Here is a 19,076-nt window from a genome sequence, read left to right as displayed (position 1 = left end):
TGTTGTGGCTGTTCTGTTGCAGCAGTCTATGTATCATATCATCCTGATGAAACAGCAGCAGAATATTCTACATCACGTGTTTATGAGTGTAACGTCAACTTGCATTTGAGAGAGAAATCCAACATTTCTGAACTCAAGGACTCGAATGAGCTCTCTACAGAAGAGACAGCCACAAACAACCTGGAAAAATATCTGCCATTCACGCATACGTGAGCAGAATGTGTCGCACAGACGAGAAAGATGGAGACAGAGCGTCTTCTCCACACTACTTTAACTACTGCTGAACAAAGAGCCAGACAAAGAGAGGCAGAATGAACCTCAGACAGTTTTAAGGGGAAATAACGAGTGTGTGTGTGTGGGGGGGGGGGAACCAGTCACCTGAGAAAAAGAGGGAATTTGAGAGCAGACAGATGAAAGAAACGTTACACACGTATCCTGTCTTCTGTAATTCACATGACTCCAGTCAATTTGCCCTCGACTGCAGGGACCCTGTCCTTCACAGACCTTTACTACACACACACACACACACACACACACACACACACACTTTTCTCCATTCCATTTTTTCCCTTTCCAGCTTCAGAAGCTAATTTTCACTCCCTTCATCTCTCTCTCTCGCTCTGTGAGATGCAATAAGATGAGCAAAGAAGTCAAATAATGGCCTGCCACAGCAGTCAAGAGCACAAATACTCAAAAACTGAAACGGTCCTGGTGATGCAGAGAGTGAGATCACGTGAAGACCGAGTCATTCTCTGGAGTTTGCAACACTGACACACTCAACTAAATAAAGTCCAGCAAAAGCAAAAAAAAAAAGTCTCTTTTTATCTATCGGTGTCTCTCTATCTATCTATCTGTCTGTCTATATATTTATCTACTGTCTGTTCCAGAGAAGACTGTCACTGAATGACATCTGCACATGCTGTCTGTCAATCAAACTGCAGTAGAGCGAGAAAGAAAGATTTATTCTCTTAAACTGTCACTTAGTTTCATCCGCATGCACTGAGACACACACACACACACACACACACACACACCTGCACATCCTTTACTTACACAGTTGATAATTGCCATCCTGTCTCACCTGTGAACCTCTTCTCTCTCTCTACTCTTCCTCTTCCTGTTGCATTCTCTCCGTCTCTCTCTCTCTCTTCTGCCATCTCCTCCTCTTTCCTTCCAGAGCAGTGAGTGAGTTTGGGAGGAGGAGCGGAGAGAGAGATAGAGGGGTGCATTATGTGTTTCTGCTCTTCAGGGGGAAAAAACACAAGAACGAGTAAAAATAACTCTGTCTGTACACGTCTAGATACTGTATGTTAGCACAAGCTCAAGATTGCATGTGTGTGACTAACTTTGACCACAGCAAGCTATATTTTACAGTCCTGGATATTTTTATCCTTGCACCACACAGTGTGTTATAGAGGATGTGTGTGCACGAGTGCTTTGTGTGGATTTCCACACAAATAATATGATGTTTCAAGGTCTTGTGAAAAAGATTAGAGTTTGCTGTGAATAAATTACAAGCAATTAGAGATTGCAAAGTCTCTAAATCAGTCTATTTGTTGTTTGTACGTGACTGACATGCATGTACTACTCTTATCTCCCTGAAGTAGATATAAATGATGCTTCTTTTGCTCAAATTACTTTAAAAGCCTGTAAAAGCCCGTCTTTGCAGAGCTGTTGCACAGCAGAATTTAGATTTGTTTATTTGGTGAAGTTGGCATCACTGATTTTGTTATGTCCCCGTTTACTACAATTAAGCTGCTTTAGAACAGTCTCTATTGCATATAAAGCAAGTGTTATACAAATAAAGCTGACTTCACTTAAAAACTGTATTTTTTTTTCAGTTAAAGTGAATGCACATTCTCTCTTGAAAATGTATTAGGATGTATTACCTAAACTATGGGATTTCTATTCCTAAAGCCACCACAGAAAGTGGTTCATAGTCTGTTGATTAATATGCGGACACCTCTGTAAAATGTAAAACAACCAAAAAAAGCTATGTAACCTGATCTGCATTGGTGTTACAGAGGAACTCACTGACCCCCCCAGAGTACAGTAATGCATACATGCAGTCTACAACTAACCACAAGAATCAGACAAAATCTCAGTCTTCAAATGCTAAAAATATTCTCAAACTCCATCTGTACAATAGTAGGTGTTCACTTCACACCTATAATAACTAGAAAACAAGAAAAAGAGAGGAGGGCACAAACACAGTAATAAGAGCTTACACAGCTGGGTCTGTGCCAGGAGCGATGGAGAGAGAGAGAGAGAGAGAGAGAGAGAGAGAGAGACGGGGTGTGGGCTGGAGTTGAGTGCTTTGATCTAATCTACTGTATCTCATCAACACACTCTCCACTTCAAGCTTTAACACGTCTTGTGCTGTTGTTTTTTCAGATGGATCAACATACAAACAGAGGATTATGGTAATATCTGTGTATTTATGTACTGTAATCGAGAAACTGTAATCTTACAGTAGCAGAAATTAATTCCAAAGGGAAAGCTCCCATTAAGCTGCATTTACACTGCAGGTCAAATCCGATTTTCTGACTATATCCAATTTTTTTGACGACCCGCTTATATCATCTTTTAAAAGTGTCCCATATCAGATTTTTGCATTTACACTATACACTGCTGAAACCACCAAACGTAGATGTTCTGACCCGGAAAAGAAAGTAAAACAGCACGAAATACAATGGATGCAGATGCAAATAAAATTATACAGTGTTTTGCTTTCCACGCTATTTTGAAAAGTCAACAAAAAAAAAAATCTGCAAAACATTGGACTCGTACAGCGGAGAAAAAAAAGAGGAGCCCTTGTTGCAACCTGTGCGAATTTCGCGTCTATAATAAGTCATGTGATCTCAGTTGGTGGTGTCCACCTGAGTTGACGTCACTTTTTTAATGACGTACGACTCGTATTTACTTGGGAATATCCGATTTGTCTGGTTACACATGGCACACGCAAATGCACGTATCCGATTCATATCCGATTTATTACCACATATGAATGAGGCCTGAATCCGATCTGAGAACATCGGAATCCATGCGCTTTTTTTCTGCTTACACGTTCACCGGTCATATCCGATCTGTGCCACATGAGAGGAAAAAATCTGAATTGGGTCACTTGAACCATGCGGTGTAAATGGGGCCTTAGAGAGAGCGGCTAATATAATGAAGAACTATGAGCAAAGGCTTCTTGGGGAACACGAAACAATTGGAAACATAATGATTCAGCTGTTAACACAGTCTGATCAAACGTAGTTTTAGTTAAGCTTTAAACTTTTAGAGACATAGTATAATGAACAATGATTGAAAATCACTCCGGGCAACCCAAGTTTGACTTCCCAACTTTAGCTCTCATCACAACGCTGTTCTCCTTTTTCTGTGTAGTTCACTTGTTCCATGGTGTAGTGCATGTGTACTGGACAATGCTGGTAACATGCTCTTTTTAGGACTATACATTATTTGGACAATTAAACAAACAAAAATGTTCAGTTAAATCTGATTGTTGCATAGAACTGAATAAAAAATAATATACTGGTATTCGATATTAATATATTTTCTATCCACTTTTCTTGTTTTACTTGCAGTAAAAAATTTGGTTATTTTATTGGCTTGAGTTAAATCAAGAAGTCTTACAAAATTATTTTATGTTATTTAATAAAATAATAATAAAAAAAAAAAAAAGCATTTCAGGTTCATTTTTCGGCAAAATGCATCCAAAATGTTTGTTTCAGACCAGAATTTTCATTTCAGTGCACCTCTATAGTATATAAATAGCGCATATCAATCATACTAACATAGTGGACTAAATATACAGAATACTAGTGTTACTAATACTAGGCTTTGTAAAGAGACAAAATTATGTTTATATTAACCTCAAAATAATGTCAATTACTGGAGTTAGGGTTAATTTAGTGTAATTCTGATTTGAGAACAATACAGGTCAACAGGAAGTCCCCTTTTTGATTGCTAATTACATATGTGTGCTTTTGTTCTGGAGGGGAGTGTGTGGGGCCACTGGTTTGGGGTCAGTGTATGAAGGGGGTAACTGAGGGGAACTTGCCTACGTGATACTCTGTGCATAGCTCTTAACACACACACACACACACACACATAGACAGTATGGCTGGCTATACCATTATATTCCCACGAGAAACTAAACTCGTTTACAGAGACACACACAAATGCCAAGCCAAAACAATTCTGCACATCACACACACACACACACTTATACAAAGCATCTGAGCTCTACACACCAAAGAGCAACATGAAATATTCAGTGAATTTTTCAACATGTGCTCTATTCCCCCAGCACGTGTAGAAGTGCATAAAAAGAGAGAGAGACAGGAAGGAGGAAGCGGGAGGGGGAGATGGAGTCAATGAGTGCAATGGGAGAGCAAGAGCGAGAGAGAAAACCCAGCTGACTCTTTTCCAAGCAACTCCCCCTAGCAACAGCCCTGGCTCAGTCTGTGCCCTATTGGCCGGCTGACAGCCCGCATCACAATCCCATGCAGGACAATCAGCCAATGAGATGTCGTAATGGGGCGGAGCTGTAGGGAAAGCTAAGCTTTTTGGATTCCAGGTTCACCATGGCAACAGAAGCCTGGCCCTGACTAAAGGTACCCTGCAGAAACACACAAACAGACCATAACACACAGGCTAGCAGTGGACACAGGGACCGATGCCTGACCTACAGCAGACCTGCACAACACAGAAAACACACAGATATAGTGACAGCCCCAGAAACCTATGGATAACAACATATCAAGCCAAGCGGTGTTTGCACATATGATGCTAGATCTTTTCTCAGAACTTCACTTTTCTGAGACATTTCTTTTCACTGGCTGTGAGATAACTGCTCCCAACATGATTTGAACTAGGGTGACCATGCGTGCCGCTTTAGGGGGACACTTTCCGGCCAGGATTTCTATATGCCTGATGGTCACCTGATGTCCACAGTCAGGTGTCCTGAAGATCACACAGGTGTAGTTCATCACATTAACCATGTACATGAACCAGAAACAAATGTTTTGTCTTAATTATGAACAACATTTGATTATATAGTGTCCAAATACTTCTTGGGTCATCAGTGAATACATGCATACACACAAGTATTCTAGAACAGAAGAAGAAATACCCAACAGCAAAATAAAAATCACTGAACTTGGTTCCCATAAGGGCTTTTTCCTTTAAAAAAGGGGGAAATTATTTTTAACAGGTTTCCTACACTTTTTGACAGATGAATATTGAATATTCATGACTTTACTAGCTGTTTTTTAATTACTGGGTGTAGGAATAAATTAGGGCTGCAAAACAAGTTTAACATTAATTATATATATTATATACATATACATATACATATACGTATACATATATATATATATATATATATATATATATATATATATATATATATATATATATATATATATATATACACACACATACACACACTCACACATACATGTATATATTAAGGTAAAAAATAAGTATTAACATATATTTACATATTATTTTTTTTAAACGTATACATATATGTGTATTTATAAATACATAATAAATGTACACAGTACACACACATATAATATGTAAACAAACTTTTTTGAATGTAATTAATCATTATTAAACATTTTACAGCCCAAGAATAGATATATATAGACAGTTTATGTTTTTTTATAAATATTATTTATATTCTATATTTTTTTATTTATATACATTTTTATTTATTAAAGTAATCTCAAAGGAGAAAAAAACGGCAATTAACATGAATTAAAATAAATGTTTTTATATACCGTACAGTGGCATATGTCAGATTAATAGTGATAGCTGAATATTTTTTAATCTTTCAGTCTCATAACCACATACAGACACGTTACAGCTCAATGTCATCAACATGCTGAAATATTGCATCATAAAGAGTTGAATCATGGCATTCTCAACAACAACATCAAACTCCACCAATCCAAGCTGTTCGCTGATCTCATCACATCCAATCACATTAGCACTACAGAACACACACCGACAAAACACACACTCAAGAAATGTGTAAGACCTTCACTGGGAAACAAAGACCCTGTGACAATCTCTTTTAAAGGTTTTACGGAGCATAAGCCTGTTACAGACTCTTATCAGAAGAAACACGCAGAGGAACAGAGAAAACAGACAGCGAGAGAGAAGAGAACACGCAGTCACACGCTTCTTCTGTGCTCTTTGTTCTTATCCTGAAGAGTCTGTCTCAATATTTCTCCAGTTCTCTACAGCGAGAACAAAGCTACTGTAGAACAGACATTCACAGTGATCCATCTGTCACTATCCAACACACAATGTGTTTTAATGGGGTACGGCCTTCAAAATTAACCACAGGTAATTAGAGATATGCTGGAACTGTCCTGTGAGTTTTGGGCTTCTGGCGGACTCCCATAACAACTGGCTAATTAAACACAACATTAATTACATTCTCAATTTACAGTTACATCATGCATAATCACTTATGGACTTTGTGGCCATTTCAATCAAATTCATCTGAATGACAATATCAGACCAGATGAAATTCCTTTTAATACAAACACATCATTATGAATGAAGAGGTATTAAAATGTGAGTGCAAGTGTGACAGAAAGAGAAGCAGACGTGCGAGTAGCTCTCACTATTCAAGATTTCATTCTAGAGACTATTTTTACACCCCGCTCTATTTTTACAGAAGTAAAATTACTCAATCTATCTTAGAACAGAATACACTGAACAGAAGAGAATCACAAATGATTCAGACTGAATGACTTTTAAATGAAAATCTGCAGTAGGAGGTTTGTTTCAGTCAAATCGCTTCAAGTTAAATATCTGGTATGTTGCGATATTTTTATACTGTTTTTTTTTTGTTGTAGTAAAAATCTAGTTATATCCAGGACATCGTACACGCTGATCCGGGACAGGAACATCAGCATGAGTCTAAGCTCACACCAGCAATGAATGACTCGTCCAGAATGATTCAAGTCACTAGTAACAATGATAATGTCAATGTCGAGTCTCAAGTTTTCTAATATTGGCCGTGTCGAGTCACAGGTCTTCCAAATCGGGACTCGTTTCTGACTTGAGTCCAAGTCACGAGTCGTGAGCTGACGTCTCGGCCTCCCACCATTGCCCACATACACACATGGCATTAGATGGCTTATTATCACGGTGTTGTGGAGTTGACACAAGCACCCTGCTGTTCAGTTATTCAGCTCACAGTCTGAAGAGAGGTTAACAAGTTCTTAGAGAGAGAGACTGAGACTAGTTTTGTGCCTCGAGTGCAAGCAAAACAAACTCGGAACAGACTGAATACAATTCACACAACCCACACAAAGAATTAACAAAGATTCACCCCAATTCATCAATAAGCATGCACTATATCAAACTCTCCTAGCTATTAGGTGCACACAAGGAGTGCTGTGTACTAGCTGTACAGTATGTCTGCCTGATACTGTGTGAGGGACAATGGGTGACTGTCTTTTATTAACAAAACCTAATCACATGTCAGTGCCACTGGGACTCATTGCAAAAAATAAACAGAAATAAATAAATCCATTTAAATGTAAAATTTAATTTTTAAATGTATGTTTTACAATTTATTTATTTATGTTTAAATAATATAAAATATTATTTAATACAATTTTTTAACACATACATTTTAACATATACAGCTATTATAAATATGCAGGAACTAAATCATGGTATACACTACTCATTTAAAAGTTTGGAGTCATTAAGACTTTTTTTTTAATATATATGATGCGATTAAAATGTTTTCTTTCTCTTTGGAGTGTTTCAAGCATAAAGAAGATCTGTTAAGTTGCAAAGACTAAAGTCTCAAATCCAAAGAGATATTCTTTATCAAAGTTAAGAGTCAACCAGGCCCTCCTAAAACAGCTTGTTCTGATCCGCCCCCACACATCTACGTCACAATGTGGGAAGACTTGCATAACGCCGCCCAAATGTTCACGCAAAGAAAGAAGGCATAACTTTTATTCTATCTTATGCCGCTGCTGCAGGGCTGGACTGGGACAAAAAATAAGCCCTGGACTTCATCCAGACCGGCCCACCATGCATGTAAACATGCGCGCACACACACACACACACACACACGCACACACGCACACTACATGTCTATACATACATTAATCTGGATGTAAAATTACTGATTAGAATGTATTACTATCAAAACCAAGAAAAAAACTATTAAAATAATAAACAAAGAAAATGTAAATTATTTTATCAGGCTTTATTTTAAATATCTAAAGTTCTTAATTTATGTGCTTCTTATTATTCTAATAGACATATTAATGTTTAGGGTACACAATTTCTGCTGTAACTATATTTCATGTGCTGCAACATAACACTTTTTTTTTATATTAATTCACACAAATTACCTCAGACCCGTTGGCTGCTTATAGTAGGCCAGTATTAAGACCACTGAACTATAGTAAGCATTATTTATAAAGACCACTGATCTACAATAAAATAAAAGAGTAATTAAGACAAAGAACTTTGTGTAGTGATTTATTTTAAATTTTTCATAACATAATCAAAGGCCTTTAAAAAGCCGCAGCATAAATGGCTGCCCACTTCTCCGGGTGTGTGTTCACAGTGTGTGTGTGTGTGTTCACTGCTCTGTGTGTGTGCACTTCGGATGGGTTAAATGCAGAGCACAAAGTCTCAGTGTGGGTCACCATACTTGGCTGAATGTCAGGTCACTTTATTCAAATGCAGAGCTCAATGCTAGGGTTCAGAACTTTTCTTGCCCTGCCAAAAATAAATACATAAACAAAGATAAAAATAAAATTGCTATTGTTTTCTTTGTAAATAAGCTGCAATCTCATTTCACAATTGTAATTTCAATACCACAATAAACACTAACTATTAAGTTCAAACATTAATGAAGACAAGTAAACAGTCAGTAATAAAAATGTTTAAAAAAATATCATAAACAGCACCGTTTTCAGGTACAGATATTGCATAATCAAATGTAAAATACTTTAGGTGAAAATATAATAAATATGTACTGTAGTGCACATATTTAGCAAAATACTCCTTTCTTATGGCTATTTTTCTTAGGTCTTTAAAGGGCTTTCTTGAGGTAAATGTAACATTCTGTGAAATAATTGTTCTCCTGCTGTTTTGACTGATAACTGATCGATATTATTTCTGAGGCATATATAAATTCCTGTAAGTTGTACTATATCTTTAAACAGAAAGTAACAGATGATCGGTTTACTTGAACTGAGGCGCTAAAGCGATCTTTCACGTCATATTTTCTGACACCAAAACGGTATTGTCTGAATTTTGTCATAATATGGACAGAACCTGAGAGCTGAGAATTGTAAATGTAATTTATATAGATCAGTGAATGGTGGCATATTACAGCTGGAATATCCTAACTTTTTGAAACAAAACAATGCAGTAGCCTCCGTGTATCATTACATTTCTGTCTCACCTCAGCAGTCAAGTCCCGCCCTGAGGACGTCTTCACTTAGCTAAGTCTTTTGCCTTCCAGCAAATAATTTATTTATCTTGACACATTTGGTGGCATCTGCCTCAAGTGCTTGTCGTTTTCTCTCTCTCAACGTTCGGCCCCTCCTTTACGCTTAGATATTTTATTATTTAACATTTTGAATTTCGTCGCAGTTGTAAAACGGCCGCTTTTCAAGGCTAGAACTTGATTCTGATTGGCCAATGAGCAGTGAACACGTCACGTCTCGCAGCTCGCATCAGCATCATGTGCACGTGTCGTTTTATCTGTCTTTATACTGCTTTTTGTAATGTTTTAAATAAATTATTATGACTAACGTAAAAAAGAGCATCTTGCGGCTTCATGAGAGAGACACGTAAGGCCGGAATTGGACTGTACAAAAATATACTTACGAATATATTTGCGATAAATAATGATTTAAAAACAAAATACTTAACGCACCGGCCCAACCAGACCGCGGCCCACCGGGAATCTCCCGGTAGTCCCGATGGCCAGTACATGCCTGCGCTGCTGCCATGACGTATAGATGCTGTGTTTGGTTGTGAAAGTGAAACTACTTTGTTTGGTCTTCCAAAAGACGACAACACTGTTCCAGAACAGTTCAACCCAAATATTCAGATGTGTGCAGTGCATTTTACGAAAGACAAGGACTGTTTCCTGTGAGAATATCCCTCAACACCGGTGTCTGTTTCTATGAAGTGGGGCAGTTTTAACTTTGCAAGGACAGTCTGGCGCTTTTGACTCACAGTCTGTAAGTTCGTTCACATATGTAAAGGATTTTCCACTGATGATTCAGCCAATCACAGCACACCTCGCGTTTCAGACCGATGCGCTTTGTAAAAATCAATGTGTTTCAAAAAGGTGGGGCATTTTTTTTTATTTTTTTTTACCGTAAACCACATAAACACTGCATTACACCAAATACACAAAATAATGTTCTTTTTAGCAACATCATACAATAATTGTATTCACATTAAATTGATCAAAATTGACAACAGTTTTTAAATGTTAAGATTTCAATTTTAAATAAATGCTGTTCTTTTTAATTTATTAAGCATACAAAAAAAAAGCTATCACAGTTTTCACCAAAATATTAAACAGCACAGCTGTTTTAAAAACATTGATAATACCAATAAACATTTTTGAGCACCAAATGAGCATCCTAGACTGACTTCTGGAGGATCAGGTGACACTGAAGACTGAAGTAATGGCTGGTAAAAATTCAGCTTTTCATCACAAGAATAAATTGTTTTTTACAATATATAAAAATAGTGCTTCTTACTTCATATTGCAATAATATTTCACAATATTACCACTGTTCACATAAATGCTCCACTGATGAGACTACAAATCTTACTGACCTCAATCTTTTGAATGATGGTGTACATCAAACAACACTCACATTTTCTAAAGAAGATATTCAAATCTATATGAACTGTTTATAGCAATTCAGCTGTTATTTGTCAATCCAGAAACTAAACAGAGATGGTGGGGGGAGAAGACAATGAAAGAAAGAGATCGAGGGAGAGAAGTGGACAGGCCATGATTGATTTGACTGGGTAATGTCTGTTTGTGTCAGGGTTAAGCAGGGGACATGTGTACGTGTACGTTCTTGCACACAGTCAAGTTCTGCCAGTGTTCTTGATCAACTGCATGGGTCACAGCACCAGGGTAAAGTACAGCGGTGAGCTATAACATCTGATCACAAAGCAGTCTGCATGTGCTCTCTCTCTCTCTCTCTCTCTCTCTCTCTGTCTCTCCCCGTCAGGGCCTCTTGAACACAAAGGCCTGGTACACAAAGAGCTGGGAGCAGTGACTGCGTGGGGGGTGAGGGGTGGGCTTTGATTAGCTCCTTTCATTCAAAAGAGGAGGAGGGCGAGAAGAAGGTTTTGATTCTTACATCTGCTCAGTGAACATGGGGAACGTGATGAAATCCCAAAAGTGAAAATCATCAATGTTAACTAGAAAACATAAGAAAAAGTTAAGTAGCATAACAAAATCTTTAACTAAGAGAGCATTTCTTTCCATTCTGTGCCATTGGTCAAGTTGTTAAAGACGCTGAACCCTCAGGTTACAGATGCTCCCGCAGGGATGCTCCTCTCATCCGGCTCATGGTTAGCTGGGCCTCAGGCATACATCACTTCCTCTCTACAGAAACACTCACACACAGACCTGAAGCCCCTCAGGACACACACAACATATACACACAGGAGACATTTATGTGTTACGTGTCAGATGAAGTCTCCTCCATCCTGGTCATCTCTGCAGCTTATTCATGCTTCTCACTCACTCCTTCTCATCGTCAAGTCTCACACACTCGTCCTCTTCGATATCACACACACACACACACACACACATGTGTGACGTCAGCCCATTCATTGGTCTCGGAGTGACGTCATGTTCTTTTCTCCTCGCTGTGAGGAGGTGTGTACAGGATATCCACCCACACTACTTCCTTCAGCTGACTCAGCTAATATCGCTGTTTTTTATTTGTTTCTTTTCCTTCCTTCCTCTCTATCCTTTTGTCAAGACCATACAGTTAAGTCAGCCTTTGATGGACATGCCATAAAATATGTCTAACTTCACATGTTTGAATGTAATGGCTAATGAACCTCTATCTATCTTTATAATTGTCTACTTATCCATCCATCCGTCCATCTATCTATTTAAAAACACAATAAAACAAGGCTGGATATTAAAGTGGAGTAAAATAATGAATGAAGAAGGTTAAAAGAACAAGTGGTTTACAGCGACTCTGTCCGGCCTCATCTGATGTCCAGCCTTGAGAAGAGTTATGTGTCACTCAAGATATTGAAGGAGAGTGTGTGTGTGTGTGTGTGTGTGTGTGTGTTTAAAGGTGACTCTGTGAGAGAGGACAGTGCAGGGATGGCAGGTGATGGACAGTCTTGTCATGGTGATTGATACAATGTCCTGATAGCAGCATGACTCCAGAAACACTGCAATAACTCTCACACAAACTACTTCACATCACCCGTTCACATACAACAGCTTCCTGTCTAATCTACAGACGACACATTCGTCTCTCCGTTCCTGAAGGACACACTGTCTCAGTGCCTCACATTTCACATACACAACTCCTCATAACGGCTTGTTGAAACTCCGTTTTAGAAAAAGAATAGAGCTAGTGCTAGAGGACTTTTTGCTTTTGTTAACTGTATAATAAATAAAAAGGAAACAGAATACAAGAAGATAAAAAAATGTTTTCTTTTAAGAAAACAAGCAGTAAATGAATATAGTGCAAGTCTTTTTTTTAAGAATAAAGGTAAATAAAGATGAAAGAGATGTGTTTGAAGCCGATTCTTGAAGATGACTAAGGACTCAGCTGCTGGGATTGAGTTGGGGAGGTCATTCCACCAGGAGGAACATTTCATTTAAAAGTCTGTAGAAGTAATTTTGTGCTTCTTTGGGATGGCACAATCAAGCGACGTTCACTTGCAGAACACAAGCTTCTAGAGGCACAGAAGTCTAAAGTAATGAATGACGAGCCAGAGGTGGTTTTAAAGGCAAAACATCAATGCCTCTATTTGTAGCAAATGCATGATTCCTTACATTTATATAGTGCTTTTCTGGGCACTCAAAGCACTTTACGTAGAAGGGGGAATCTCCTCAAGCACCACCAGTGTGCAGCATCCCCCTGGATCATGCAACAGCAGCCACAGATAACATGATGTACTGAGTGATGATGAAGGGGAGATATGGGGACGGTCAGAGACCAATGGGCAAATCTGGCCAAGAAAACTTTCAAAGGAAATCCTGGGATTTTTATTGAACATCAGAGCATCAGAACTTCAGTTTAACATCTCACCCGAAAGAGATTTTTCTCTCTCTTTTTTTGTGTGTGTATAGAGTCCCCATCACTACACTGGGGCGTTAGGACCCACACAGACCCCCGGGTGAGCAGAGCACCCCCTGCTGGCCTCACTAACACCTCTTAGAATAAACAGAGGTGTGCAGAAAAAGGCAACTGTGACATGACCTTTTCTACCAAACAAGGTATTTGAGCTCACTGTTTAATATTACGAAACCCATTCCAAACCTGACTGACTTTCCATTAAAAGAGAAATATATCTGTTTTTCTGTCCATGGCGGTTTTGGACCCATTTCATTTGTGTTCCACAGAAGAAAGTCAGTCATACAGGTTTGAAATGACATGAGAGTGAGTAAATGTGACCACATTTTAATTTTGGGGTGTTATTCCTGTGAAAACATTCTTGACGAGTATTAAGTGGCCTTTGTCTGTCAGCACTTTAGGTCTCTCTGTTCCTCTTCTATATTTCTTATTCAAACAATTCTCTTCTTTCCATCACATCTGCAACATATTTTTTATTTAAGACAAAACAATGCGTGCATGTGTGTTTGTATAAAATACACACACACACTGTCTACTCATTAAAAACAGCAAGTGAGACAAGCAGAGCAGACATACACTGTACAACAGAAATCTATGAGAGCTTACTGCATGGTTTACATCATTAAATCAATCAATCAATCTCTTTAATCCAACACCAGCCAATGGGAAGCAGCTGAGAGCTAGTTAAGCCATGAACCCATCAGCATCTCCATCATATACAACACTGAGCCTCCACAAACACAGAAGAAAACACAGCAGGACCATGACTTGCTCTTTCTAAACCACTAAAATGACACTTCATTTAATATTACTGGTCAAATATAACTTAAATTCTATGGACATATATCCTTCTGTCAGTGACCACAGAAAATAATGTTGACCTGTCGCTCATTTTCTTTTCATTGATTTACAGTGTCATCCTTTAAAATTGAAGTTTTGCAGTCGAGTGTTCAGACATTATTCTAGTTAAAGCACACTTCTCTTCTTCAGTGTTTCTCACTTGTCATATGAAGGTGGGACTCATTTTCTAGGCGGATGAACTGGTTGTGCGTTCCTGTGCCTCAGTATATACAGTATAAACATTTCTAAACGGACAGTTACCGGTTTATTTTTCCGGTTAAGATCAAAGTTGACAGACTGGATATACTTTGCACAAATAAGGAAGGAAGTGATTCTAGTGGTCTCATACTGAAAAGTTTCATGTCATCATTAGACCTTTGTTGAAACAATGTGAAAGCCGAATATTTTATTATTTAACATCTGACTTGCTAGCCGTCCACTTTAGATACACTACAGCTCAAATGTTTAGGATTTTTACATGTTTTTTCAGCAATAATGCAAGACTACATTGTTACAGAAAATTTTGAATAAATGTGACTTCTTTTGAACTTTCTATGTTTCAGTTTGCACAAAAATATCAAGCAGCACCACTGTTTTCAACACTGATGATAAAAAGAGATGTTTCTTAAACACTAAATCAGTATATTAGAATGAATTCTGTAGGATCATGTGACAACTGAAGAGAAGACAATTTAATCATCATGTTGTCTGCAGTAGTCTGACCTCAGTCCTTTCCATCGACTCTTCTGCGTCTTCATCTTCTTCCTCCATCAGATGATTGAAGCTCCTGTGGCCGTGGTTTAAAGCCTGCTCCAGAGAGAGTCTCATGTTGGCCAACCAAATCTCAAACTCTGTAGAAAAGAGAGAGAGTAAATACAAACATTTACATTACATTAACATTACTGTCTGCTGACCATGCCATTTCACTGCATATCAACCGGCAACAACATAGCACCTAAACTGATTCTTCTACAAAATTTAATTTTGTTGGTTCCATCTAATGCACTTTTGATGGTGGTCAGCATGTGGTCCAAAATATGACCCGCAAAATAAATGAGAAATGTGTTCTCCCTTTGATAAGCCTATTTAAGTTGCCATCATGACTTATTTGTATTAAGCACAGAACAGACCTGTGTCTCAATTTTGGGACACTATTACACTCCAGGTTGAGAAGCAGTGCAGCAAAATGTTCCTTGTGTTAATTATAAGTGCTGTGCTCACGTGATCAACTGTATCTGCACGTTTTGCTTGTCTGACATGAAGAAACAGGCCTGAGTTTGTACCTCCACCCGAAGGAATCTGAACACAAAGGCTTTTCTTTTTCTGAGTATGTGCTGCTATCTAGTGGGATGATACTGTACCACACCGCTTTACTCCCATAATATAAAGTAACATGTAGATTTAAAACCAAATGGTGATGCCGATGTGAAACAAATGACATTTTAAACACAGGGACAAGGCGCAGAGGTCGGGGTAAACCTCATATCCGTGCAGTAACAGTGATTCAATGAAAAAAAAGTCAAGTCTTGAAATTTTTCGGAATACAGCAATGATTAAAGAAAAAGAAAACAATGATGTTTCGCTGTAACTAAATACAGCTGACAATAACGCATTCAGAGAACATACAAGTACAATAGAAGATAAACATAAGAGTAGGAGCCTGTATGAAACTCTAGTGAAGGTGTTAAAGGGACATGAGAGCAGACTGAAGGGACTGTTGTTGTCTTTGGGATGGTTTGTAGGTGGAGTGAGGTTACCGGGTTCAGGTAGCAGGTATGAGAGGTGTATTGTAATGTAAGATGAATCGCTGATTAGTTATTATGCTGTTCAAAGGACATAGTGTCCTCTAGATACAATAACAGATTAGGTTGGGTTTCAAATACAGATTTGTTCCTATTTACAAAGTGACCTAGATGGCAGAATTGTATGCATTTTTTTTTTTAAAGAATTTATTTGCAGTGTGCATGAAATCAATGAGCATTTATTAAAACACTCAATGCAAATGCTTCTGGAGTTTTATGGCAGATTTGTCAGTGAACCTCAACTGATGGTAATGTGAGCCAGGCTGAAGTGCTGGCATGAATAATAAAATGAAAACTATAATCGTGTGTGGTAACTAGAACCTTTGAAATCTGAGTCCTGAAGAGGAATAAGTTCAGAATCAACAAGTGGAGTCTAAAATATCACAACTACCTGATCCAAGCACATGCATAACAAAGCAAAGTTACAAGTGGGAAACTCGAAAGGGTGTGTTGATTTGAAACGTGGCAGAAATAGTCTTTATATTGAGATCAGAGGGCAGAAAGCAAACCTGGAGTGTATTATAATATGTGATTTTGCAAGTTCATTTAATTTTACAGTCTGTATTAAAAAAATACAACTAGTCCAATCGTAATTATTCGATTTTTTTATGCAACACAAACATTTCGTTTTGATACCAACTAGTAAGCTGAATTGAGATATATTCATTTGGGCTTATTGTTCACAATATAATTTTTGTTTTGTTTAAGTTATTTCCACGTTATGTTTTTTTTAGGTAGAAGTTTCTCAGGTGCGTTGGTAGGAAGCATATCTTTCTTAAAGGTGTAGAAACTACTGGGCATGCACACATCAATATTTTTCTCACACTGTTACAACAATGTTTTTGCATTATTGTAAGGGGTGGGTTTAGACGTTAATAAAACACAATCTAATAGGCAGAAATTCTAATTTAGTGATAGCTTTTGGATTTTGTAGCATCCCTTCTAGCGACAACCATTAAGGGTTTTATTCAATTCTGTTTTATTTTTCAACCTCACACTTATTAATGGCTGTTGTTTGACCTTTGTGTGCTTGTGCTAAGCACTTAAATTGCAACATGTAGTAGTATTCATAAACATTTCTATTAACTGTGCTGGTAACTTGACGTCACCAAGTGAAGACCCTCTCCACGTAGAATAAATATCTGTTTTCTATTAAACTAATATGAGTGAATGTGAGCATGCATCATTTTAAACATATTTCTCAAAAAACACTTTTTACACAGTGCAAAACTTGAATTAGTAAAAAGAGTGAGTAGACCTTTAACTGAAGACTATAACAGCCGCCATGACATTTCTTTCCTTCCCCAAAAGCGTGGCATCTCTCAGGCTCTAGAAGGCTCTGAGGGGAGGTGCTTTAGGTGGAGCTGCAGCGCCCCCGTGCGCTCACACACAGGAAACGCAGGAGGACCGAAGGGGGCGGCGACGTACAGTCATCACAAGAGAGGAAGAGAAAAAAAACATGCCACAAAAAAAATTCAAATGTTCTTCCTGGAAAATACCCGATCCCGCCACAACTTCACAACATGACATTTCCGAAAGAAAAAAAATGCGACACACTTGCGCGCCTGCAGCCAGGCCCCAGTCTCATTCAGCGATTATCTGACATTTAATTATTTAACTATGTGAAACCATCACTTACAGCGCGGGTTGATTTACACAGCTGCAAAATGTGCATTAATTCACATATATAAAACAAGTCTATGTAACGTTACTCTGCTATATTCCTCATGCTATGATTGCACAATATTCAACTCCCACGGTCTCCCCGGTTCGCGTTAACTATGATCTCACCCGTGTTACTGGTAAAGGGTGGGTAACTTTATCCACCACTCATATGGAAACCCACACTACTTTCTGTTTGCAACCGACACAAAATGACTGAATTTCATCAAAACGCATGGAAATCAAATGCGGGAATGTATCACTCTTCCGATATTAACCAACCCACACCGGACACGTTTCGTTGCGTTGCACACCTAGTGACACATTGGCAACGCAAACAGCTATTAGAATACAACAGGCGTGGTGCATAAAGTCCAGAAAGTGTCTGTCTTTACCTGCTAATGCACGGAGGGTCCAACTAGGAGGTGGTTTCTTCTTCTTCTTCTTGCATGTCCTCATTGTAAAAATGCAAGCGATATAAGCAACTGCGCAGTTTCTTTCGCCTCGCGCGGTGAATGAACGGCGCAGCGCGCGATCCGCCAGCACCTTCATCATGTCATACATGAGCACATTTGAATCGCACACTGTAAAATGTCGGCGCAGCTGCGTTATGAAACCACTGTAAGAAGAGATGATGTGACAATTTGTTCCAGAGTCTTCCCCCCAGAAATGCATTCACGCACGCACGCATCTCACGACTTCTCTGGTCTGCTAGTATGATGATGCGCGTTTGGCCAGACGAGGATGTGGATGTGGATGTGGAGTCCCTCGTGTCCACTCACGAGTTTGATCTGAGCAGGAGATGCGCGTTTGGAGATTGCGCAGTTTTTAATCCTCTGCAAACGCAGGCACTCCCCCTTCTCTTTCTCTCGGATGTTTCCCCCTGCACTCTTTCGCTGCTTCCCCTTCTCTTCTTCTTTCTCCTCCCTCGCAGACGTTTCCCCCCTCGTGCAGGTTTATTTTCGGTGAACGAGTCTCTCTTGGACCCGCCTCCGTTTCTCCCGGACTCTTCCAAATTCCTCCATCACTCCCTCCATCCGAGCAGAGAGCGGGGGTCCGGTCCCAGGGCCAGCAGGCTGCTCTTGGGGGCAATTTGGGGCTGCTAGTGTTGATCGAGTTTGGGTAATCTCTAGTGAATTAACCCTTTTATTGTTTTAAGATTATTATTTTTGTAATACATTATTAATTGTAATAAATGGTTAATAAATACATTTAATAAAGTGTTTATAAAATAACTACGTTATTGTCATGTGGGTTCAATTTGAACCATATTGGGTGAACCTGACATGGGTGATTCATCTTAAAATATGATAGCTTTTAATATTGATCAAATATGACTCAAACATATTTGACAATGTCTCATCATTCCATTCTTTATAAAAGTTTAACCTGA

At 38.6% G+C, this 19,076-nt stretch overlaps 1 protein-coding gene across 2 annotated transcripts in view; it reads right to left on the bottom strand.

The window, feature by feature from the left end:
* The window catches only part of LOC113105649 (lysine-specific demethylase 6B-like), a 77,548-nt gene extending 58,918 nt beyond the window's left edge, over positions 1–18,630 (bottom strand). The window contains exons 1-2 of one of the 2 annotated variants that reach the window (XM_026266853.1): positions 18,079–18,630; positions 14,943–15,070 (exon numbers count right to left, since the gene is read on the bottom strand). The gene's annotated coding sequence lies outside the window, so the exon portion shown is untranslated. Of the gene's footprint in view, positions 1–14,942; positions 15,071–17,279; positions 17,495–18,078 lie in introns of those variants that run through there. The other variant, XM_026266854.1, reaches the window with a different exon arrangement.
* Between the last annotated feature and the right edge of the window lie 446 nt (positions 18,631–19,076).

Source organism: Carassius auratus, chromosome 7 (genome assembly GCF_003368295.1).
Source record: "Carassius auratus strain Wakin chromosome 7, ASM336829v1, whole genome shotgun sequence".
NCBI lineage: Eukaryota > Metazoa > Chordata > Actinopteri > Cypriniformes > Cyprinidae > Carassius > Carassius auratus.
This window is presented reverse-complemented; position numbering and strand designations above follow the sequence as displayed.